The sequence below is a fragment of the Cryptotermes secundus genome, unplaced genomic scaffold (genome assembly GCF_002891405.2).
Source record: "Cryptotermes secundus unplaced genomic scaffold, Csec_1.0 scaffold99, whole genome shotgun sequence".
NCBI classification, from domain to species: domain Eukaryota; kingdom Metazoa; phylum Arthropoda; class Insecta; order Blattodea; family Kalotermitidae; genus Cryptotermes; species Cryptotermes secundus.
In genome coordinates this window covers 671,284-683,336 of record NW_019725842.1, presented here as the reverse complement: position 1 = coordinate 683,336, position 12,053 = coordinate 671,284, and positions in this window count along the sequence as shown.

Below are 12,053 nucleotides of genomic sequence, written 5' to 3'. Positions count from 1 at the left end.
CCTCGTCAGTAGCTGGAAGTGAGTGATGAGCTTCACTCTCCGGCTGCTTTACACGCTGGGAAGAAACCTCCCCGTACCCATTAAATGGGGTGTTCGGCGGTGGGCTTCAGAACCTGTCTGGACGACGTGGAGAGGAGAGAAATATTGCCCCCTGTAGGGACTCAAATTCCGACCCCTCGGCCGTCCAGGCCATAGCCAGTCTATATCTACTGCGCTATCACGGCGCATCCCTTTTCCTGTTAGGACAATGAATTAAATTTTAAAATGAAACGCCAGAAGCTGATCACCTCTGCAAGCCGGCCGTCTGCCACAATTGGCTGCTCTAACAACGAATCTAAAAAGAAATCATATTAAATTATAGACGCTCAACCCTCTTTAAATTTTCCATTTTCTCGTGCATGTTATCCCCTACTTCTGCTTCATGCTCTGCTTCTCTTCATATTTCAATCCTTTTAAGTTGGCGTAAGGGCATCCCAGTGGCCGCGCCTTCTAAGGCAGGAACTGTCTTCACCCGCTCGAACACTGGGATCGTGGATTCGAATCCCACTAGTGGCATGGATGTCTGTGTGCGCTTGTGTTGTTCTGTATGTACATAGCGGCTTGCGTCAGGCTGATCTTCCATCCAAGAAATCTAGCCACTGCGTATAGATTAAGAAACTGAAAAGCGACCAAAGTCCACAAGGGCTATAGAAACATAGACAGACAGACAGACAGAGAGACAGACAGACAGAGAGACAGACAGACAGACAGACAGACAGACAGACAGACAGACAGACAGACAGACAGACAGACAGATAGATAGATAGATAGATAGATAGATAGATAGATAGATAGATGTACTAAGTAAACTAAAAGTAAAGCTATCCCTGTACCAGGCCGTGAAGGCCCATAGGGTTGTGAGACGTTGAGGGTCCCACATTATCTAGATAATCCGGGCTTTACTCCCCAAGAAAATTATTTAATTAATTCTGTACTACTCCGGACAAATGAAAATCTGGCCCTAACATGTGCTAAACTGGTAAATGGCCCTATTACTAACAAATGAACAGTTCACAATACATCACAGATTCCAATTTCTAGTTATTCACCTTACTGTATTCTGTTTTTTTAAGAGCGAAAGAATCTCAAATTAAAACTATGTCTTTCACGTGTTAAAGGAAAGTGCTTCATAAGGTTAATCTGGTGACTAAAGCAACACAGTACGATGGTAGTAGTAGTAGTAGTAGTAGTAGTAGTAGTAGTAGTATGTGCAAAGTGTGGGCCATAAAATCCGGCCCCTGCACCGCGACCTTCAATGATCTATTGTGCTTTCCATTTGGATTAACCTTTTATTAATCCTACACTTTGAATGAAATGTAGGACTTTAATTATGGGGGCGTTATAGAAGTCACTTTATTCCATGAGCAACTGATCCAGATGACGAAATCTTAAATAAGCTACGGCCTCACAATCACATAGGGTACGTATGGCTGATTCGTCTTCTTGTAGGCGCTTTTCACAGGTCGGGTCATCTGTCAGTCCCAGTTTGAAAAGGTGTCCTTTTAGGTGGCAGTGTCCAAACAATACGGAGCCAATATACAGTCACTGTGGCCATAAAAATGGGAATTTGAAGACTATCTTCAATTATCTTGTCACGCGCTTGTTACATTATGCTTCGTACATGTTGAAGACACGTGAAACTTTAGCAAGTCAAGAATTCCTACTGAGCAAATTTTTGCTCATCTTACGCGGTAGCATAGTTGATTGAGGCACTATACTACAAGCCGGAAGGTTGCCAGTTCGAGTCCCGATGTCAATGGATTTTTCAATTGATCAAATCCCTCCAGCCGCACTGTGACCTTGGGGTCGACTCAGCCTCTAACAGAAAAAAGTACCAGGAATCTTCGTGCTGATAAAGGTGCGGCCGGTGCGTAAGGCTGACAACTTCAGCGCCATTTGTGAGCCGATTGTCTAGAAACTGTGAGAGCCTCAACCTCTCAGAAACCTATGGGCCTGCACTGCCTGTTACAGGGATAAATTTATCTTCTTACCTCTACCTTTTCTTTGCAAATTTCTGCCCAGGAATTCTGAAACACCTAGAAAGTAAGGTATATGCACGGAATTACAAACTTTAACTTATTCACAGAAATGATTGAGACAGATAATAGTCCACAGCAATTCATGAAGGACTTAGATGTCTTATGTGTCGCTACGTTTCATCCAACATTGTCACGCAAAGGATACTGACATTTTATGTGGTGCTTCTGTCCTTGGCGGTGTTTGCTTGTATTAATGGGGAAGCCATACACTTATATCAACCAATTCTGTAATATTAACATACACATCTCAAAGAAAAAATTAGCATAATTTATGTATCCCTGCAGAATATAACCATGTCCGAAGATGCGAGGGAACACGTAATGGCTTTCATGATTTGATTTGTGATTCCGAAAAGATAATATGATGATAGCACATGAACTTGGAACGTATGTTGTTTGGATTGATTTACGTAGGGACAACTGAAGTTCGTATTATTCAAATGGCTCATATCTGAGAAGGGCAGGCGAGCGGGTGAAGAAACGGAAACTTGAGCCCGTGGGTCAAACAGAATTTCTCGAAAGGAAATCATAGATTATAAAATGCTCGGCATTAGATATCTGAATAAAATTATGTCAATGTCATTTCAAAGGATCCTTATGTAGGCCCACAACAATTCACATTCTTCGGTAATATTAATTTTCTATTTTAATGTATGCCTAAACAGACTGAGCGAAAACCTCGTACTCCTCTGCAGAGGTTCAACTTGTATGTAGGTGAAACTGATGAACTCGATGGAACAGAATCCTTATTGAGAATCTAACAGTAGTTTAGCTAGTTAAGAAAACATAAATGTTCCCGAAGGTTTATTGTAATGTTCGCCGCTAAACCCTCTACTGAGCCACATGAATTGAATTCACGTCGCCAACACCTACTTCTCTAAAACACTTGAATTTTAATATTACTGACTCATCTACATCTAGGTCTTTCAATGCCCTCTTCACCCACAGGGTTCTCTACTCAATTTTTACATGCGTTTCTTACTTCTAGTGTAATTTTTTAAAGTAGGCTTATGCGATCTCTTTTCTGTCTGTGTGTCTGCGTATCCCCCACTACCAGCTTATGAATTGTTTGATATAATCTTAATAAAACTTGGTATGCATATTGTGACATGTTGCGCAAAGGAGAACCCCCCCCACCGGCAGTGACGCGGCGGGTGAGTCAGAGCTCCCCTCCCCCTCCTCCGCACGGTAACGTAACGGTGACGCAACAGGATTGTTACGGTAGTAACAGCGGTTACTACCGCTAGCGTTACTAGCAAGACAGCGCCAGGCAACAAGGGTGCCTATTACGTGGCCGTTTTCCGTATTGTCCGATCAAGGCTACATAAGGAGCAGTGAAGGCTATTCCCAGTTAGTTGTACTGAGTCAGTCAGTCCTGGAGCTACCTACGAGTCAGTCCTCGAGCTACCTCCGAGTTAGTGCCGAGTTAGCCAGCAACCAGTCAGTTGTATTGTGGCATTTGGAGTGTACTAGTTGTGATACTGCAGATAGCAGTAATCGTAAATCTGTAATTTGGGTGACTGTAAGTGCAAATGTGAAATAAAATTCGCTATACCAAATACGGCGTGAAGTTATTTGTCGCGATATACGCCCGATACGCGACAATATCATGGTACCTGAGTCCACATCAGTGGGATACTTCATAAACCTCTCCCATTAGCCTGTGTATTCCCTTGTCGTTACTAGGCAACGGTTCGGTAAATATGTTCCCGCTTCAAAAAAATACATGAAACAAAGGAGAATTGTTGAAACGTGTCGTTTTCTGTGTGGTCCTTTTATATCAAAAGAGATTCTATGGGTTTGTCTGTGTAGCCCCCTGTCGTTGTTAGGTAACGGTTCAGTAGACACAACCCCGCGGCAAAATGAGAATTGTTGGAGGTTCTTCATGTCAGATCAAATTTCACTATGATATAGTCATTCCAACGTCACAAAAGACCGAAGGACGAGCGGACACTGCCTGGGAACCTTAAAAACCGGAGATATAGGTTCTTCCCCCCACATGTAGTGTCTCTCATTACCTCCGCACACACACACACACACACTCTCTCTCTCTCTCTCTCTCTCTCCCCCCCCCCAAATAAGCTTACGCGATCCCCTGTCTGTGTGTCCCCCTCTCCAATCGCTACCAGGCAACGGGGTATCCTGGTAGATTTTGATGTGTTCTGACGATGGTATATAACACTCAGGGTTATTGTTTTTTTTACTTTGTCCGCCGTCTGGCGTTCTAAAGAACACAAAATAACACAACTTTTCCGAAACAAGATATGTTTCCGCTCTCAGATGAGGATTGGGACACACCTACGCTTCTAACGTGCCCAAAAGATTGGGTGTCTTCCACCCCTAACCTGAAGACAGAAACAGATCCAGTTTTCGAAATTCTGTGTTATTTAGAATACTAGACAATGGACAAAGTCCAAGAACCCTGTAAACCAGACTGGGGCTTCCCCTTTCACGGGAGTAGGGTTGAGACTTTCAGTGTGGGCGCTCTGACTTAGCAGAGCAGAGGACTTCCTCCTCTCCTCCCTCCTAGACGAAGATTGAATATTATATATTTTGAACATTTACCTAATAGATCGAAGCGGACCGAAAAGAGAACACTTAGTGTAATACCCGAAAGACATAGGAGACTGCCATAGCCACACACATGAACCTCAGCATAATCTGAGACATACCAACAATAAAACTGTGTAACTGGTTCCTTTCAGCATAGCTATTAGCATGTGCACTGATGGGACTGCTGATGGGCATCCGGTGTGCACCGACAAATTAACCCAGGCACAGAAGGCCAAAATCACAGGTGCTTTCTACACGGCAGGTTTAATTTTTTAGTTATCGGCTTGTACAAAAGTACTGTGACGTGACGCCCGAAAGTCGGAACAACGAAGTCAGAATAGACATTCATTGCTAGGTAACGACCCAGTAAACATATTCCCGCGAAAACTAATACAAAAGCAACAATCAAGTAACTACCGCTGCTATTCAACGGGGCTATAAACAAGCCTCCCCAACAATAGAGAGGCTGTGTTCTCTGCGTGGTCCTTGCAAAGTGGTTATAAAGAAGAGTTAAGTTGAGTTGAGTCGAGTTTCCAGACGTCAGCCTGCTAAGATATGTACTTGGAAGATGAGGAATTAAATTGAGTTGAGTCATTGGAATTGGAAATTGCAGAACAATAGCAAGAAAGAATTAGTCGCTGCAAAAAGACTTCATATGTGATTTGATGTGATAGACTCTTATAAATCCGTTGCCAGGATACGACAAACGAAGACTGACAACTCTGGTGCGTGTGTAACGGTGAACTGAAAAATGTGTAGATCAACGATAGCGCTGCACTACCCGTAGACCCGAGGTGAATGTACGTGTATAAGGTGTCAATAAGTTCAATCATCCAATCCAAAACCCGTCCATAAGTCACGCACTGCCCTCTACACGTGACCTACTTTTCTTCTGCTTTCCCAGCTTATTATTTGGCACTAGAATAAACTCGCTCAGCTTCTGTCCAGGAGGCACCTCAACTGAGGCTTTCTGCGGTTTAACCTCAGTTGCCACAGAAGTACAAGTATGTCAGGATAACACAGTCAAATATGACACACTGCCTCTTTCCAAACCAATTTCTTCTCACCATTCATTAAAATTTGTCTACTTCGTTAGAGGTTATGCGATTCCCGCAAAGGAGACAGTGGAGTTAAAGAGCCTAAAAATAACGCAAAAGTTGTTCGAAAATTTCGCATGTGATTCCAGAAGAACAGCTTTCCAAGTTAGTGGCAAAAAGAATTCTCGAATGTTATTAGAACATTAGTTTAAAATTTGTAATTATCACTTCAGTCACACTGTTAGGTTATTAAGCCTATTATGTTAAAGTACATACGCTTGTATTCGAGTCTTCACCAGCTCACCCAACATTTTACAGAGATCTTCATTATTGTTCTCTGACACACATTCAGAAAAAAAACTCAAAAGAGGCCTTTTCTTTCTAAATTCTAAATATTTATGATTATATTTCCAATTCATTGAACGATACATAACTTCACCTACGTAACTGAGAGAGAGAGAGAATATCTTCAATACGCATACATATATATATATGCCTACATACAATATGAGTGTGTGTTTAAAAAAATGAACTGAGAATAAAATAAAACAAAACTGTATCGTCGAAAGATCTAAGGAGAAATTTACTTTCTTAGTTTCAGTTCACAAAGAGTCCTACAGACTATTGATTCTATAAAAAAAAAACACACACACACACACACACACACACACACACACTATACACTTAATTCGACAGTTTCACTGCCCCAGTCTCCATTCCGAACCTGGATCACATTGTCTAGTTGACGTGTTTACAAACTGTTCTCGCGTCATAAAATAAATGAAGGGCTTCATAAACTGCTGGATCCTGTAAGCACAGCGCCTGCGCAGCAATTCTTTTCCAGTTCCGCTTCCTTATATCATCTGTGAGCGCCTGTATGACCTATCTGTTTGCACTCCAATTCGAAAATCTCTGGGCTCAGAAACGCCATCATTTCGGTGCACCCTTTTGCTATGTGTGCTGGAAGAATATTTGGTGCCATAAACCACTAATTCAGTATAAAACATTGATTTAGCTTAATTCAATATTATCTCTCATCATACAACTTGAACGTAGATATTGATATAAGTACAGACAGGTGAATGACGTTATTTTCTTAGAACAAATATATTTTCCGGATGCTCAGCAAGATTATATTTCTGTAAATAATAGAATCCCGAAACAGAAGTAAAGGACATAAATATGACTTAGAGTAATAGAAAGCGACGAAAAAGCACAACAATGACGACACTATATGCGAAATTCGAGCCCGAGGTCCAAATTCTGAGTGGCTATTGATTTGGGGTTGAAACTTTTTCTTAAACTGGTTGATTCTTGGTTTACTTAGTGACGTATAACAACATTAAATGTACGCTCTTGAGTTTCATATAAAATTTCAGTTTATCAGAACAAATACGTTACCTTAGAATACTCATGGTCTGGCACCCCTCCAGATCTCAGGTTCAGATACCATCCTGGACATTAATATATAGACTATACGTTGCATTCTGTGTTCTTCTGTGAAGACAGGTGCTTTGTGATGGGATTGATAAAAATATAGATTAACCAGTATGATATTAAATACACACCTTAACAACTTCGACTAGAACGGGAGGCGGGTTAGAGGAAAGGGTTGAAGGAACAGAGAAAGAAGACATGTCTCTTGCTGAATTGCAAGTCTCACAAATATAACTCTCGTATCCATCTTTAATTCCTAAAGACATTAAACTGAATGAAGCCTGAAGTAATGTTTGTAATCTGAGGCAGATTTTGCGTGAACGCAGTGCGTCTCTGGTTGCAGTACGGTTCCAGATAGCGGCGCCTGTAATTGAAGGGAGCGCCATGAAACCAGGAAATGGCGCACTCTCACGGCACCGGCGCTAATTGCCCTCAGTGCACGTAAAATTCAGCTCAGGATGCCTATTACAAAACTATTATGTATACTTCCACTTTATTTCACGAAATAAAAATATAGAAACTGATTTAATGACCATTCGATAATAGCCTTCTTTCAACAATACCTACCTATAACCTATTCAGAACAAAACACATGTAGCATACATGTTTTGTGGTAGGGCCTCAGTTGCATGGTAGAGGCTTATGAGGAGAGTAAATTGAGGACGAAGATCTTGAAAGTAACTTAGATGAAGGGTTTTGTGGGTGATTTCTCTGAAGATCTACCTCAATATACTCAAGGTAGTGCTGTGTCTACTTGATGATTTCGAGAGCATGAGATTTACTACGGGGTACCCGTTTTCTTTTAATTTGTCCATTGTGCGGAATTTTAAAGAACGAAATGCTTTGGAAATTGGATTGGTCTCCATCCTCAGATGAGGGGTTGAGGGGCACCTGCTCTTTTCGGTAAGATAAGAAAAATGTAAATCTATACCTGTAACAAGCCGTGAAGGTCCATAGGATTGTGAGTCGTCGAGGTTTCCATATTTTATAGACAATTTGCTCACAGATGGCGCTGAGGTTGTCAGCCTTACGCTTCGGCCGCCTTTTATCCCAACCCCCCCAGGAAGATTCCTGGTGATCATTTCCTAATTCCCTCGACAGCCAACATCCTTATTTCTGATCTACCACGACTGACTTCAATTTTCATTCTCGTTTTCTCTGTTGAACTCCGTTGTACTCCGTTGTACTCCCATTCTCTTGACTTTCTGTACGCCTCTCCTGTACTCCTACTGCTTACAGCCTCGGAATTCGGGTTACTTATATAGATGAGGCACGAATCCAGTGTTAATTAGTCGACTTTAAGCTCGTTAATCCGTCAAACATTTATTTTTTTTATTGTTAGTGGGGTGGGACTAAGTCCCTTGTACTGCGGCCACTTCTGGCCTATTGATCTAGCCCCAGATGATAGGTGAGGGTGATCGTGAAGTAGTTGGTGGAGTGAAGATTGGCAAGGGAAACCGAAGTACTCGGAGAAAACTTACCCCAGCGCCACTTTGTCCACCACAAATCCCACTTGACCAGACCCGGGATCGAATACGGGCCGCCGCGGTGGGAAGCCAGCGACTAACCGCTTGAGCTATGGAGCGGCCAACATTTACATTAGTCCTTGAAGACGTTATATACATAGGCATAATATTACTTAGGTCAATGATACGTCATGTAACACAGGCATATGTTTACTATGTATTTCATTTTATTTCATGTCTATTTAAATTTATTTTTTTTTGTGACAAGTTTCCTTTATTACATGTGACTAAGCTATGGATACCCCTCCTCCTCCACCTCCTCCTACTCCTCCTCTTCCTCCTCCTCCTCCTGTCGTCACGCGAACAAGAATCAAGAATAAAGGAAACTTCAGGTTTATAATTAGAGGAAGATATGAGATGCAGAAGTGAATAGCACTCCGGATAGACCAAGACATATGACAACAGTGAAGTGTAAGGCATTTCCATGTTAACATTCTTTATGGGTTTCCGAGTCATTACGGAAGAACCACACCACACATTTCTTTAGGCTACTACAGTTATACGGAACACTATTTTGGTTGCGCAATTATGTAATTACCCATTATATATGAGATTATTACATGGCGTGGAAGCCGTATATCACAACACTGACAGTGCAGTCAGGGATCACAATGGTAGGAAATTATAGAGGGCAAGGATTAAATACGTAGTAGCTTTCTAACATCACTACCCTTCATAAAAATGGCTGACATTTATTGTAATGTGGATCTCTAGATCCATGCCGCAGAAGTTTCCTGATCTCTTATGCACTTTCGGCGTTCAATGTCTCCATTTCTCTTTAATAAACAAGTGTCTTTAGGCCCACAATCATTCCATATTAACTTCAAGAATATGTGAAAAAATTATATACTCGTATATTATAACTTGGTGTACACGTATATCAGTTGTGGTCGTCGCATGGAAAGGACTGCAACCTCCTGAGGAAAGGGAGGAGCTGGCATGTGTATAAATGGAGGTCATAAAAACATTTCCCATGAAAGGCAAATAAGAAAAGCACATTAGAATATACGTGAAAACGAAACATCAGTCAGTGGCTGAGATACTTCGTCGATATTAATTTAAGAGGAACAAAACTCTGTCCCTCTGTGAAGTGCCCCACAGTGAAAGCTTGCAGGAAGAGTGAAGTTGAAGCGACAGACATATTCTCGTCACTATGCAAATGCAAGGGTTCAGCTTCACTCTCCAGCCTCTTCACGCCTCCACTTTATAAGAGACCGGAACCCCTAGTCGATTCGCTTTACGTGGGCACGAGAAAACTGATGTAAAATAGTCAAGCTATCTCTGTAATAGGCCATGAAGACCCATATGGTTGTGAGGCGTTGAGGGTCCCACATTATCTAGACAATCGGCTCAAAGATGGCGGTAATGTTGTCAGACTTACGTGCCTCCCGCGCTTTACTACCCAGGAAAATTATTTAATTTATTCCTGTTACTCATTTCTGTTAGAGGCTGAGTCGATCCCAGGGCCATAGTGCGACCGGAAGGATTAGGTAAATTGAAAAAAATCCAATTACCTCATCGGGATTTGAACCCGCGACCTCCCGTTTGTAGCATAGTGCCTCAACCAACTACGCTACCCCGTGCCCCCGAGAAAACTGATAAAAAGATAATTAATTTTTAAGGAGGTGGGTGATAAAACTGACTGTAGTAATTGTCATGGGATATCACTGCTGTCAACTTCATACAAAATTGTATTCAATATCCTTTTTTCTCAAAGTTAATTCCATATATGTAGATGAAATTATTGGGGATTATGAGTGTGGGTTTCCATGTAACAGATCAACTACTGGTCAGATCTACTGCATTCGTCAGATACTGGAGAAAAAATGGGAGTACAATGAGACAGTACATCAGAAATTTCTAGGCTCCAAGAAAGCCTATGATTCAGTTAGGAAGGGAGTACTGTACAATATTCAGATAGAGTTTGGGGTAACTATAAAACTAGTTAGGTTTACTAAAATGTGCTTAAAGGAAACTTAAGTTAAAGTTCGCATAGATAAATATCTGTCCTATAAATTTCCTATCCAGAATGGTATAAAACAAGGAGATGCTCTATCGCCACTCTTTTCTACTTTGCTTTAGAATATTCCCCTAGAAAGTTCCAGGAAAAATCAGGTGGGATTGTAAATAAATGGGACACATCAGCTGTTAGTCAGTGTTGATGATGTGAATCTACTGGATGATAATATAGATACCATACAGAAAAACACAAACGTTAATTGACGCTAGTAATGAGGTTGGTCTAGAATTAAACATAGAAAAAACAGAGTATATGTTGCTGTCTCGTCACTAGAATGCGGGTAAAATTCATGACATAAAGATAGGAAACAGATATTTTGAAAATGCGGCACAGTTCAAATATTTGGGAACGACGATAACAAATCAAATCCTGATTCAGGGGGAAATTAAGAAGAGATTGAACTCGGGTAATGCTTGCTACCATTCAGTCCAGAACCTTTTGTTGTCCCGTCTACTGTCTAAAAATATAAAGATTGTAATATAAAAAACTACAATTATACCTGCTGTTCTGTGTGGGTGTGAAACTTGGTCTCTGATATTAAGGGAGGAACATAGACTGAGGGTGTTCGAGAGCAGGGTGTTGAGGAGAATATTTGGACCGAAGAGATGTGAAGTGACAGGAGGTTGGAGAAAACTGCATAATGATGAACTTCATAAATTGTAACCTTCTCCAAGTGTAATTGGAATGATCAAGTCAAGGAGGATGAGACTGGCAGGGCTCGAAGTACGAATGTGGAGAAGAGGAATGCATATAGGATACTGATGGGAAATCCAGAAGGAAAGAGACGACTAGGAAGACAAAGACTTAGGTTGGTGGATTATATACGTAATAAAATGGGTCTTAGAGAGATAGAATAGGGTGGTATATATTAGATCTATCTGGCTCAGGATAGGGACCGGTGTAGGACTCTTGCAAACACGGTAATGAACCTTTGGTTTCCATAAAATATTGGCAAATTCTTGAGAAGCTTCGTGACTCTCTGCTTCTCAAGAAGTGTTCATCTCCTTGAAGTTAGTTAGTTAGTTAGTCAATTAGTCATGATTCCGTGCCTGGACAGCTTTTTAATTACAGTTAGGTGACCTATGAAGCCAATGTACTCGACCCGAAGTGGAATTTGGGAGCCTCCTCAGTACATGGACATGGAGGTAACAAGCAGCAAATTTAAGTCGACCGCATAAAATCTCCGAACTGGAGGAGACTACTTTGGAATATGAAGGGTATCTGTGAATATAATGAACAAGCAGTAGTGGACAGCCGACAAGGGGAAGGGGTTGAGAACTAGCAACCGTCATATTTGCAAGATATTACACAGAGCCTCAGATGCTTGAGACAGGTTCCTTGGTAAGTCATGAGGACCGCAACCCGTAGAGCAGTATCTGCATTTCGTATCTTGCATGAATTT